The sequence below is a fragment of the Panicum virgatum genome, chromosome 5K, assembly GCF_016808335.1.
Source record: "Panicum virgatum strain AP13 chromosome 5K, P.virgatum_v5, whole genome shotgun sequence".
Taxonomy (NCBI): Eukaryota; Viridiplantae; Streptophyta; class Magnoliopsida; order Poales; family Poaceae; genus Panicum; species Panicum virgatum.
In genome coordinates, this window is record NC_053140.1 from 1,659,905 (window position 1) to 1,672,630 (window position 12,726).

The following is a 12,726-nucleotide window of genomic DNA, read 5'->3' on the forward strand; positions in this document are numbered from 1 at the left end:
GCTTGTCGTTCATGGTCTGCTCTCGTGGCCACTTGTTGACGAGGGCATTGGCCAGTGTTTCCAGTATGAGGGTCGGGTTGTGTATTATCTGTGCCAGGTCCCCGAGGGTGGCGGTGGTGTCAGTGGCACCTCTCCTTGATTTTCTCCTCTGTTCTGGCTCACTTCCTAGATTAAACTTGAGAGAATCAACCAACAATACTTTTGAAAGAGAATGATCACTTGAGATAGGAATTGTACCAACTCCTTTGACTTTGCCCCGGCTATTGTCACCAAAGATGATGTCATTATAGCCACCCACATTCTCATCTAGAGAGGAGAACATCATTGGATCTCCGGTCATGTGTTGAGTGCATCCACTATCAAGCACCCAATGTCTTCCTCCGGACTTGTAATTCACCTACAAAGAGGAAGTAACTCTTTTAGGTACCCAAACTTTCTTGGGTCCTTGAATGTTAGTGACCACGTTAGTGACCAAGACTTTTGGCACCCAAATGGCATTCTTTTTAGCACCATTTATAGGTATCCCAACAAATTTTGCACTAACATTGTCATTTGAATTTTTCATAAGAATGTAACTTGAATCAAAGGATACGACTTTCTTGTTGGTGCAATTCTTCTCAACATGACCAACTTTCTTGCATTTTTCACAATAGGGCTTACCACTACTCTTCACAAAAGTAGTTTTGGTTTGCACAAAAGCCTTCTTTCCTTTCTTAGGAATGTATCCAAACCCTTGCTTGTTCAAGGTGAACTTTTGGCTTGCCCAACAATGATTAAACTTGGATCTACTATCATAGCACTTTCTCAAATCATTAGTCAAGCAAGTAATCTCTTTCTTTAACAAATCATTCTCCATAATAAGAGATTCATTGCAAGATGAGTTATCAATTTTGGTGCAACAAGAACTAGTAGAGCTAGAGCCACAAGATTTATCATCAATTAAATCACAACTAACACCAATGCTCAATGTTGCTTTTCTTTCATGATTAAGAAAGGTATTGTGAGTTTTCTCAAGCTTCTCATGAATTTCTTTGAGATTCTCATGAGAAGTTTTTAGCTCCTCATAGGAATCTTGAAGAGAAGTAAACTTCAACTTCAAGTCCTTCAACTTAGCCTTTTCTTTTGTCATGAATTCATCGGCATCATTAAGCATTTCAACAAGATCATTATATGAAAGTTCATCAAGTTCACCATCTTGTTGTATCTTTGCACCACCCTTTGCCATAAGACAATGTGGTGTAGAGAAGAGTGATGGAGCCTCCTTGATGGCGATCCCGGCAACTCCCTTGGATGGCTTGTCGTCATCATCATCATCATCATCATCATCATCATCATCATCATCATCGGAGCTTGCATCGGAATCCCATTCAACAAAATAAGCTTGGCCATTCTTCTTCTTCTTGATGAACTTCTTCTTCTTCTTTTCATCATTTTTCTTGTTATTTTTCTTGTTTGGACAATTGACAATGATATGACCTACTTCACCACAATTAAAACAAGTCTTGTCCACAAAAGGATTTTTTCTTGATGATTGACCTCTCTTGCCAAAGTTCTTCTTGCTCATCATTCTATTGAATCTTTTGACAAAGAGAGCCATCTCCTCATCCGATTTTTCTTCTTGGCATCCACTTTCTTTTTCATTTTTGCTATCTTGAGCTTTGAATGCCACACTTTTCTTTTTCATATCAATTTCTCCACCATGAGCTTCATCTTGAGATTTCTTGAACATGTCATGGGTGAGAATTTCTCCCAATATTTGTGTGGGAGTTGCGGTCTTCACATTTGACCTTACAAGTAAGGTCACAATTGTGTCATATCTTTCCGGAAGACATCTAAGAAACTTGTGGTTGAAATCCTCATCTGGTACCTCAAATCCAAGTCCCTTGAGGTCATTTACAATGTCATTTAGCCGGTTGAACATCTCAGCTATACTCTCATCCTTCTTCATGGTGAATTCACTAAAATTCCCTTTTAGCAAATATAACTTGGCCTCCTTCACGGTTGATGTACCCTCATGAATTTCCATGAGCTTCTTCCATATGTCATTTGCATTTGTGAGGCTCTTGACTCTATTAAATTCATTCACATCAAGAACACTAGCACATTAACCCCTTGATCATTTAGTGTCTCATTTTCCTCATCTAGGGGTGTCAAACTCTTTGGGTCCAAAATGACATATCCATCACTTACTACTCTCCATAGCTTTCTACTCATGGCTTTGAGATGAGCCGACATCCTAGTCTTCCAATAATCATAATTGTTCCTATCAAAGAACGGTGGCTTCCCAACATGAATTCCATGATCACTAGTCATTGTTCTACTCCAAGATGGTTAAATCCGCAATTAATGGAGTACTTAGCTCTGGTACCACTTGTAGGATCAAGAACACCGACTAGAGGGGGGTGAATATGTGGTTTAAAATCTAAAGCCAACAACACTAGAGAAATTTAATTAGTAACAAAGGAAAGCCCTATGTCAAGCTATTTCTATCTCTAGATGGGTTTGCAACCTAGGGTGACAAGATACAAATCAAGCTCTAGTAAAGTAAATTGCTCAAAGTAAAAACAAGTATTAAAATGAGCAAGAGAAGTAACCAAGCTTGACACAAGAATATATCCCGTGGTGTCGATGACTTGCCGGTCACCCCTAATCCACATTGAGGTGGATTCCAAGAATCAACCGCTCCTCTATCAAGAACCTCTTGATCTTGAGCCGGCTTGAATCAAGGAACCGCTCCACACCTCGATTCCACTAGAGTTGCTCTTCACCACTCCGGTGAGGTGAGCACAAGATCTCTCACAACCGAAATCGGGGCTCCTCAACAATCTCCTAGGAGGAGCTCCACGAAATCCTCTTCTCCAAGCCGTCTAGGGAGCGGCTACTCCCAAGAGTAACAAGTCGATGACGCTTGCTTGAAGTTTCCCTAATGCCACAAAGCTCAAACTCTTGATGCAATGCACTAGGAAGCTCTCACACTCTCAAGAATGCAATCTCTAAGCAAGTGTGTGTGAGAGAGGGATGCCTTAGCTCTAAGATGTCAAGTATGCAGTCCAAATGGCCAAGAGAGCCTCCCAAAGGCCGGGCAATGGGTATATATAGACATCCCTCCAAAAACTAGCCGTTACACTCTTTTCTGCGAAATCGCGGACCATCCGCATTTCAAAAACCGGACCGTCCGCCGTTATAAACCAGTGAGTCAGAGTGCATTTAATGCGTGTCAGAACTAGCCGTTAAGCCTTGGCGGACCGTCCGCGCCCCAGGGGCGGACCGTCCGCAGTTATGTATTCCACACCACCAGAGACCAACAACATCTCTGGAACAACTTTGAAGTTAGCCTGCGGACTGTCCGCGCCTCAGGAGCGGACCGTCCGCAGTACACTTTTCAGCCCAAAAGAGAGACACCCTTTCTGGTACAAGTTCTGAATAAAAATGGCGGACCGTCCGCCCACTTGGGCCGGACTGTCCGCCAGCCCACCAGAGCCTCTGCAAGCTCTCTGGGACGAACGCGGACTGTCCGCCCCTCGGGTGCGGACTGTCCGCCGTTACACAGTCAGCTCTTAAACTTAGTCTTTTTTAAATCCTTTCAAAATGCCGTTAGCCCTCATGCATGCAACTAGACATTTTGAGCAAAATGGCACTAAAGACCCGTCAAGCATGAGTACACAACCCCTCTTGATAGTATGGCTATCTATCCAACAAATCCTGTCACTTTTCATCCACTAAATGCCTTGTGACCGGTAAAATGCAAAAGCCCTATTTTATACCTTTGCCTTGAGCCCGAGCTTTGCTCATCATCTCCAAAACTCCATATGTTCACAACCAAATCTCTTTCACCCGTGGATTAAACAAGGGGTTAAACAAGGGGTCAGGGACTTGTTTGTAATTATTTATGAGATGGCAAGGGCTTGGTTATAATTTTAGAAAATATTTGGGGCATACTAGAAAGGTGTAGGGATCTAATTAATATTAAGTTTACATGGTGGAGGGTCAGTTTCCTAAATAGCTAAAAGTAGAAGGGCCTTTTAAACAAAAGTGACACAAAGGGGAGGGTTCTTTTAGGAAATAGAGGGAAGGCCAGGGGGTTTTGTGGCAAAAAGCCACCCTCTTCCTCCTCCCTCCACGGGAAACAGAGGAGGGGAGGGGGGAGCCTCTGCGCCGGCCGATTCCGGCGGCCCGGGACTTGTTGGCGGCCCGGAATAGGGGGGAAGGGAGAGGAGGAGGAGGTGGTTTGATTCCCCCACCTTGCTCGGGCTGGGGTGGAGCGAGGCGGCGGGACCACGAGGGCCGGCAGCGGCGGGCAGGGACGCTTGCGGCGGCGGCGTTGCAAGGTCGGGGAAGGGGCTAGGGTTGGCGGTGGAGCTCGTGGGGGAGGTGAGCTGCGCGGGGGTGCTACTTATAGGCCAGGAGAGGCGGTGGAGAGGGAGCGAGGCGGTGGTGGCGGCCGGCGAGTGGCGCGGGCACCATTAATGGCGTTTGGAGTCGCGACGCGACGGCGGCGCGATTCGCGGCGGACCAGGGCGAAGTGATGGCTCGGGCAGGCGCGCAGGCAAGTGGAGGGGCCCCGGGTGCTGTGTGTGTCGCCGCGCGGGCTCGAGCGGCGAGGCGGCGGCGTGGTGCGCGCGTGTGCGTGTGCAGGACATAGGGTGGGCGGCGGCGAGGGCGGACACAGGAAGGCGGTGGTGGCGGCCGGCGAGGTGCACGGCCAGGGACGGGCGTGCAGCGAGCGAGCTGCTTGGCGCGGCAGAGGAGAGGGAGCCGGGGTCGGGCAATGGCGGGCCGAGCGGTGCTCGCGCGGCAGAGAGGAGAAGGAGAGAGAGAGAAAAGAAAAGAGAAAAAAGAAAAAGAAAAAGAAAAAGAAGAAAAAGAAAAAGAGGAAGAGAGAGAGAGCTGGCGGAAAATTCGGCGGCGATCGCGATGGGCGGTCGCGCGTGGGCGACCGGCAGCCGCGCGACGCGGGATGGGACGGCGGCGAGGAAAAAGAGGGAGGGTGGAACATAGTACATCCAATGTACCGATGGTTGTTTCTGAAGCGTCGAATCAATCGGTGCTGAAGGCGAGTTGAGGTCCACCAAACATGCTCTCTGGAACAAAGTACATCTATTACACCGGTGCTTAGCTTGGGACCATCGGTTCAACCAGTGCTATAGAGTGTGTTGACTTGACTTCTGCTTGCATCCAGAGAAGATAGGCCGACAGGGCATCGGACCTTCCGTCAAGCGTCGGATGAACCGATGCTAAGGCATTGGTTAAACCGGTAATACTGTTTTTCTTCGTTTTCAGCTGAATTGACTTGGATTTGATTTGAACTTTGATTGTTTCTTCTTCCAAGTGTTGTGTTGACTTTATTTGATTATTTTGAGCTGTTTTTGAGCGAGTGTGCAAGATTTCTAAGGCCAACTTGATTTTTAGTCAAGCTACTAACTCAAGAACCCCTCTTAATAGTACGGTCAAGAACTAGAAACTATAAAACCTAGCTAAATCAAGTGTCATTCATCTCCTTGTGACACTTGATACTAGAAATATTCTTAATCTTTCAAGTTTAGTCCTTGGCACGTATGATGGTTTTGAAATGAGGGGGTCTCCTTTCATATTTCATATGAGGCTAATCCAATCATTGATTTTTCCTTCAAAACACATGTTAATCACATACAATTATCATTAATTACCGAAACTTATTATTAGCATCTATCGGTCTAGATGCGCTTCAGTAGTATCAGCAACAAGGTAAATTACCTTTTACCTCTGAGATCCAGCCTCCATGATTGGGGCTGCGTGCGGATATCATTGATCGATCGATCGACGGGCCAATGGATCGCGTGCGGTGCCAATGGATCCAACTGTGCGTGTGTCGTGATCCGTCCTGGTTGCGTGCCGCTTATTAGCTTGCATTGTGGGCAGGCACTGCCATTGTTGACCTTTGCGCACGCGCGCACGTGCTCACCGCTAGCTCACACCGTACCCATATCTCTCTACCTGCTATGCTAATGCTATTGCTATCCCCTTTCTATCTAGAGCATCGTCCAATATGATTATGGGTCGATGCAACAGTCTGCGCCACTGCTCGTGTTGAAAGAGCCGCGCCGATCGATGCATATATGCCGACGACGACTCTTGACTCTTCCTCATCGTCGTCAAGACTCATCAAGAGATTAAAGTACCCAAAGCCCCGGGTAGATCAGACATGCAAGCTAGCTAGGTTCACCTACAGCTACAGTACCACAAGCATATATGCAGCCACTGTCTACAGTTGTGCACTGCCTGCCTGCTTTTAGTTGAAGGTTGAAGCTAGTTGCTACTGTTAGAGTATGTGACGAGGATAAAAGTAACCGGTGCTATTAAACCACCAGCTACAGACTAATACTAAACCCCAATTAGCGATTCGAAGCAAAGAAGATGGACGAAGCACGAGACTTCGAATCCAAACGCAATCGTCCACTTCGCTCCAGCTACGACTAAAGGGGGGATATTAGAGTAGTATGAGTTGTATTAAACTAGGACGACTAGAATATTTACTCCAAGTAGATCACTTAGATTATGTAACTGAACTAGGACTATATATATAATGAAAGCATGGGTGATCCCATCCCAGAACGAGGTCAAGCCATGTAAATAAAGCAGTTTCAATATATTTTCTACAGCTACCCTGTTTGGATATATATACTACAGTGGGCCGGGGGTGCGACGACTGTGTGAGCACATACTACAGTGATTCTCCTGCATGTCGGCAAACAGCGAGCACCCCTGCGTGGGTTTCTGCAGGCATGCATCTACTAGCAGCAGCATTCTAGCTAGCTCTAGGGTTCGATCAGCTCGGTGACGAATTCTCTGGATGATGATGGTGGCTTGGGCACGTACTGGTGCACGCGCAGACTAGTCGTCGCCCTCGATCTATCGACTATCGAACGCCTGCTCGCTGTTGGGGTCGGGTGATGGTGTAGGGCCTGGCAAGGTCGCAGAGGCCACGTGGACGCGTTGGCCACTTATGCTGCGGGCAGTGCGTGCGTTTGATTATTGGCTTAATGTGTCCCGTCGCTACCAGGCGTGCTCGAGCTACACATGCACCGTCAACGTACTACCATGCCAACCTGCATATCTTGTAAGAGAGTCGATCAGAGTGTCTGTCAAAGTGTCGGGTGCTCTAGCCTAAGAGGGGGAGGGAGTGAATTAGGCACTAATAAAAACTTTGACCTATGGCTCCAACTAATTTGCACAAAACTTAAACTAAAACGTGCTATCTAGATGTGCAACTAGTTTGTTCTAGTGTGAAACCCTTATCCCAAAAGAGTTTAGCAACCTATAGCCTTTCCTATCAATAAACTATTCTATGAAAGTAAAGACACACAAATTGCTAGTATGAAATGCGGAAGCTTAATGAGCGGGATATGAGATAGCAAACTGTTGACGCGGGTGTTTATCCCGTGGTTCGGTTAGCCACAAAGGCACACCTACATCCACGTTGTTGTAGCACTCACTAAGAGTATTGCTACTCGGCCACCAAGTCTCTTCCGTGAACACAATCACGGTCACCTTGGCCCCGGGTTCCACTAAGAAGCTTCTCCACAAAGGATGAGGGTCTCCACGTCCCCCGCACAAAGATGTCGTCGCCGCTCCACACCAAGTCGGAGGGTCGATGACGTTGCCGGCGAGCTTCATGCTCCAAGGTGCCGGTGCACTAAGCTTTTGTTTTGGTTCGCTAATGAACCACAGCACAAAGGCTCGAAGCCTTGCAATCTCACTCACTAAGAGCTAATCCTTTACACAACACTCTCAAAGTGTACTAAGGGCTAAGGATATGATCTTGATGCTCTTGTATGGCTTGGAGATATTCTTGAGTATGTGTGGGAAGTCTAGCAACTCCAGCAAACTTCAAATGGCCGGGGTGAGGCGTATATATAAGCCACCAAGTCTTGTAGCCGTTGCTCCAACGATCAGCAGAAAATCTGCGTATCATCGGATGAACCGATGCCTCTGGCTGGGGTAGCGTTGGTTCATCCGGTCACTCATAACCCGAAGTAGCTGTTGAACTCCTAACAGCTGACACTGTGACCACCGGTTGAACCGATGCTTAGCCGTCGGTTAAACCGGTCACTCACAGCACTTAACTCTTCTGCTGACGTCATTACACCGATGGTATGCACCGATGCTTCACCGGTTCAGCCGGTGCTGAAGACTTGGCTTTTGCGCGACTTGCATCGTCTCTGGAACACAGTATGCCCAATGCACTGATGCCCCTTTTTGAACCATCGGTTCTTCCGGTGCCTATAAGCTGACTTGGTTTCGATTCCCTTCTGCATCAAAATACCATGGAGTCGGTTCTTCCGACAACCATCGGATGCACCGATGCTCATGCGTCGGTTCTTCCGGTGCTACCGATACTCACAGCGGAACCCCCGTAGGGGCGGCCCTTCGGGCCTAACTTTGCCTATCTTCTCTTTGTCATCACTTGAACCTAAAATTCTGAGAATGATCATCTTAACAATCGTATTAGTCCATGTGTTGTGTGTGTCATCAATCGCCAAAACAATATATTGAAATATGGCACGAGAGGCCATTTTCGCTACAGTCTGATGTCTGATTCAAGTGCAAATGCGTCTCAAAGTGCTAAACTTTAACGCTAATCCGTCCAAACAGGAGTACTAATGAGGTGGGCTAAACTCTAGCACTCGATTTTAGACGATCCGCAGAAGCTTGCAGGAGTACAAGTTGATGGACCAGCAGTAAACAGTTAGTGTTTGCCACCGAAAAATCACCGTTAAGGAAAAATAAATGAATTGAGAGATAACGTAACTGTAGAATCACAATCTCAATCAGTCTTGCCAGCCAGCATGTCCTCATCCATGGCGCCAATACATGCGCATGTATTAAACTAGCCGAAACAGCTAGCTCGGAGTCGGAGAAGAATTTCATGGTGGTGCAGATCATGACGTACGTACGTGCAGTGGCGGCACTGTGGTGCGGTGGTGATTGATCCGAAAGACGACGATGGACGAAAGGTGACACAATGCAAGTGCCTGCGCATGCGGTGCAGAAGCTAAGTGCCGCCGAAAGGCAATTATATGTGCCGCACCGGCCTTCACTGTGGGATTGATGTTTACATGAACCCTTTAATTTGTACCGGCCCTATGCTCATCCACTGCCGCTGATCCACATGCATAGCTTTTTACACAGCCCTAACCATGGACTTTTTGATCTTACAATCTAGGGTAGAGATCTGACGACGGTCAGTCACTTCCCTCTACAGTTAATTTCTACTAGACTACTAGTACAAGTTTATCTAGCTAGCAAATCCCTCCTTGAAGCAGATAATAAGGCATTTATGTTCCCCGGTGTGTGACATATATATAGGTAATAATAAAAATATTTATGGACTTCTATATTATTATTAGTTATAATTTGGAGGTCGTACCTCCAAACAAAAGGACCATGCAGAAAGGTTATTTTGCATATATATATATATATATATATATATATATATATATATATATATATATATATATATATATATATATATATAGACACACACACAATATAATACGACGACATGCTCATCTATCTATTATCTTATTATTTGGCCAACAAACGGAGGCTCCACGTTCGCTCTCAAAGCCTAGAAATTCTCACATTAATAAAAAAATAAAAATTACCCACCACTGCCATTACGATAAAAATTAGCCTAAAATACCCATGTGCCTAATTAAAAATCACCAACCAATGCCATTATGAAAAATTAAATATAAAATATCATTTAGCTATGTATCAGTTACAAATATATACTATTAATAAAAACTAAAGCTAACAACTCGATCAAAATAAAATGAAAATAAGAATAATTATCTACATAATATTATTAAAGCTCAACAAATCAAATTGTTATTATATATAGATCATAGTTGAATTTTTTTAATCAATAATAAGACATAGTTTACGATAATGAATAGGATGATGTATGGTAAAAAAAATAGTATAACCTTTAAGTAAGGATACAACAACATGCAAATTTTAAATTTTCAATACTAGCCGCGCAAATGCGCGGGCTATACGCCTAGTTATCTTATTATTTGGCCAACAAACGGAGCCTCCACATTCGCTCTCAAGGACTAGAAATTCCTATGTTAATCGGAGAAAAATAGAAAAATAAAAGTTACCCACCACTGCCATTACGATAACAATTAGCCTAAAATACTCATGTGCCTAATTACAAATCACCCACCAATACCATTATAAAAAATTAAATATAAAATACCATTTAACTATGTATTAGTTACAAATATATACTATTAATAAAAACTAAAGCTAACAACAATCAATCTACATAATATTATTAAAGCTCAATAAATCAAATTGCTATTATAGGTAGATCATAGTTGAATTGTTTTAATCAACAATAAGACATAATTTATGATAATGAACATGATGATGTATGGTAAAAAATAGTATAACATTTAAGTAAGGATACAATGACATGAAAATTTTTGAATTTTCAATACCAGCCGCGCAAATGCGCGGGCAATACGCCTAGTTATTATGTGAAGAGGCGAAGCCTTGTAAATTGAATGTGTGCAATAAAGCCTGTCATGGTACTCCCGGCCGGCCGAGTCAGAAATAAGGCAAGTATCATCATTCGTAGAGGATTTTTCTTGGACATTAATTTCATTAAATTATTACAAAACTACTAGTAGTACTATGTTTCGCAATATACATAATAACGAGAAACCATGTTTCGGGTCCAAATTAAAATGGAACTTGTGCGTAATCGAAATGGCTATCTAGCTGTTTGAAGTTGGTTTGAAATCATGGACTGCGACAACGCATGAAAAAACTTGAAGTCGTGCAGTTCTTTTCAGATGAACGTACTTTAAGTTGTAATTGTATATCGTGTCAAAAATAGTAATAATATGTAAATCATGAATTATTTAAATAAGATTTATTTGTTAAAAGTATGGTCTAGAAGATGCGCAATTTTATATATATATATATATATATATATATATATATATATATATATATATATATATATATATAGTGCAAACCACAACTTTGTGAAAACCCGTGCAAACCACGACAAAAAAGTCGTCTAAATTCACCAAAAAAATTACACATGTAAATGATATGATGCTATACAATCTTGTAAAATATCTTGTCCAAACTCGACTTCGTTTGTGAGATATAAAAATAACAAATTTCAAGCCAGAAAGCTGTCCAAATAATTTGATAGAAATTTGTTATTTTTATATCTCAAAAACGAAGTCAAGTTTGGACAAGATATTTTACAAGATTGTGTATCATCATATCATCTAAATGTGTGATTTTTTTTGGTGAATTTAGACGACTTTTTTGCCGTGGTTTGCACGAGCTTTCATGAAGGTTGTGGTTTGCACTAGATACGTTCCATATATATATATATATATATATATATATATATATATATATATATATATATATATATATAACAGAGCTAGCGCATGCACATATATAGATATTATATTATTGTCCTGCCTCTGCATGGGCGCACAGATTTTGTTGGGTTGGACGCATCCATAGTCCATGGAGCTAAGTGCATGCCGACGACGAAAGAAGAGCTATGCATGCATGCAAACCCTATCTTGTGGAGTTGGGACCCTGGAAATGACCCTAAAGTTTGGAAGCCTAAAGGTGTAGCAGCAAGCATGCATGCATGCATGTGAGGAAACTAGTCCCCCACATCTCCGACGACGTTCAGCTCGCTCTCACATTGGACGGTTGTGCATGCGACCATTATCTATCCCATCCGTGCATGAGCATATATACAATATCCTCATGCACGGTGATTAAATAGATAGCAGTTACAAGTGTCACGTCACAAATATTAAATAAATTGTTCCTGTCCGTTGGACGCGCTAGCTATACAACAAAAGAAGAGATAGAAAATAGTAGTAATATATATAATATGTAATCGATCCTGTGCCGCTGCCGTTATTAATTATTACGTAATAGTTAGAAAACACACACACAGATGTACAAGAGACTGGCGACATGCATATCTCTGCATCGTGTCGTGACGTATAGATCATACGCAGCAGTGTGTTTTGGTTCTCAGAAACCGTGCATTCAGTTTACTGTGCGCGGGACACTGCACTTTTGTTTGTACCGTGTGCCTCTACTGTTATCACATTGCATTGCATGCATGCATGTGCCACAGACTAGCTACTCGCAGATGGAGTTATTAATAATTAAATTACTACCCTAGCAAGCTGCAAGCAACAAGTACGTACTGGTGGCATGCCATGCATGGCCGAATGAAGATGGAAGCAGGCTAGGCACGTACAGTATACCAAAAGTGGAGAGGCAGGGGACGAGGGATAGATCACAAGGCCGGCGCATGCGCGCACGACACGGCATGCATATGGGCCTGGTTTGGTTTTGCAAGATTCCTAGTGCATAGAATCCCGCATGCATAGTGTACTAAATGAAGTCAATTTGCAAAATCTTTTTAGGGATGGGTGTAACTTTTTGCGACGAATCTAATGACGGTAATTAATCGATAATTAGCTACAGTGATGCTACAGTACCATCATCTAATCACACGGTCGAATGCCTCATTAGATTCTTTAGAGTCATTAGCGCGGGGTTCTGAAGTTGATTTTATAAACTGACTTTGTTTGACACCGTAATTAATGGTCAAAGTTGTTACTATTCCTAACGCGCTAATGACAATCGTAGCACAACCAAAAAGGCCTCTCGCCTGTC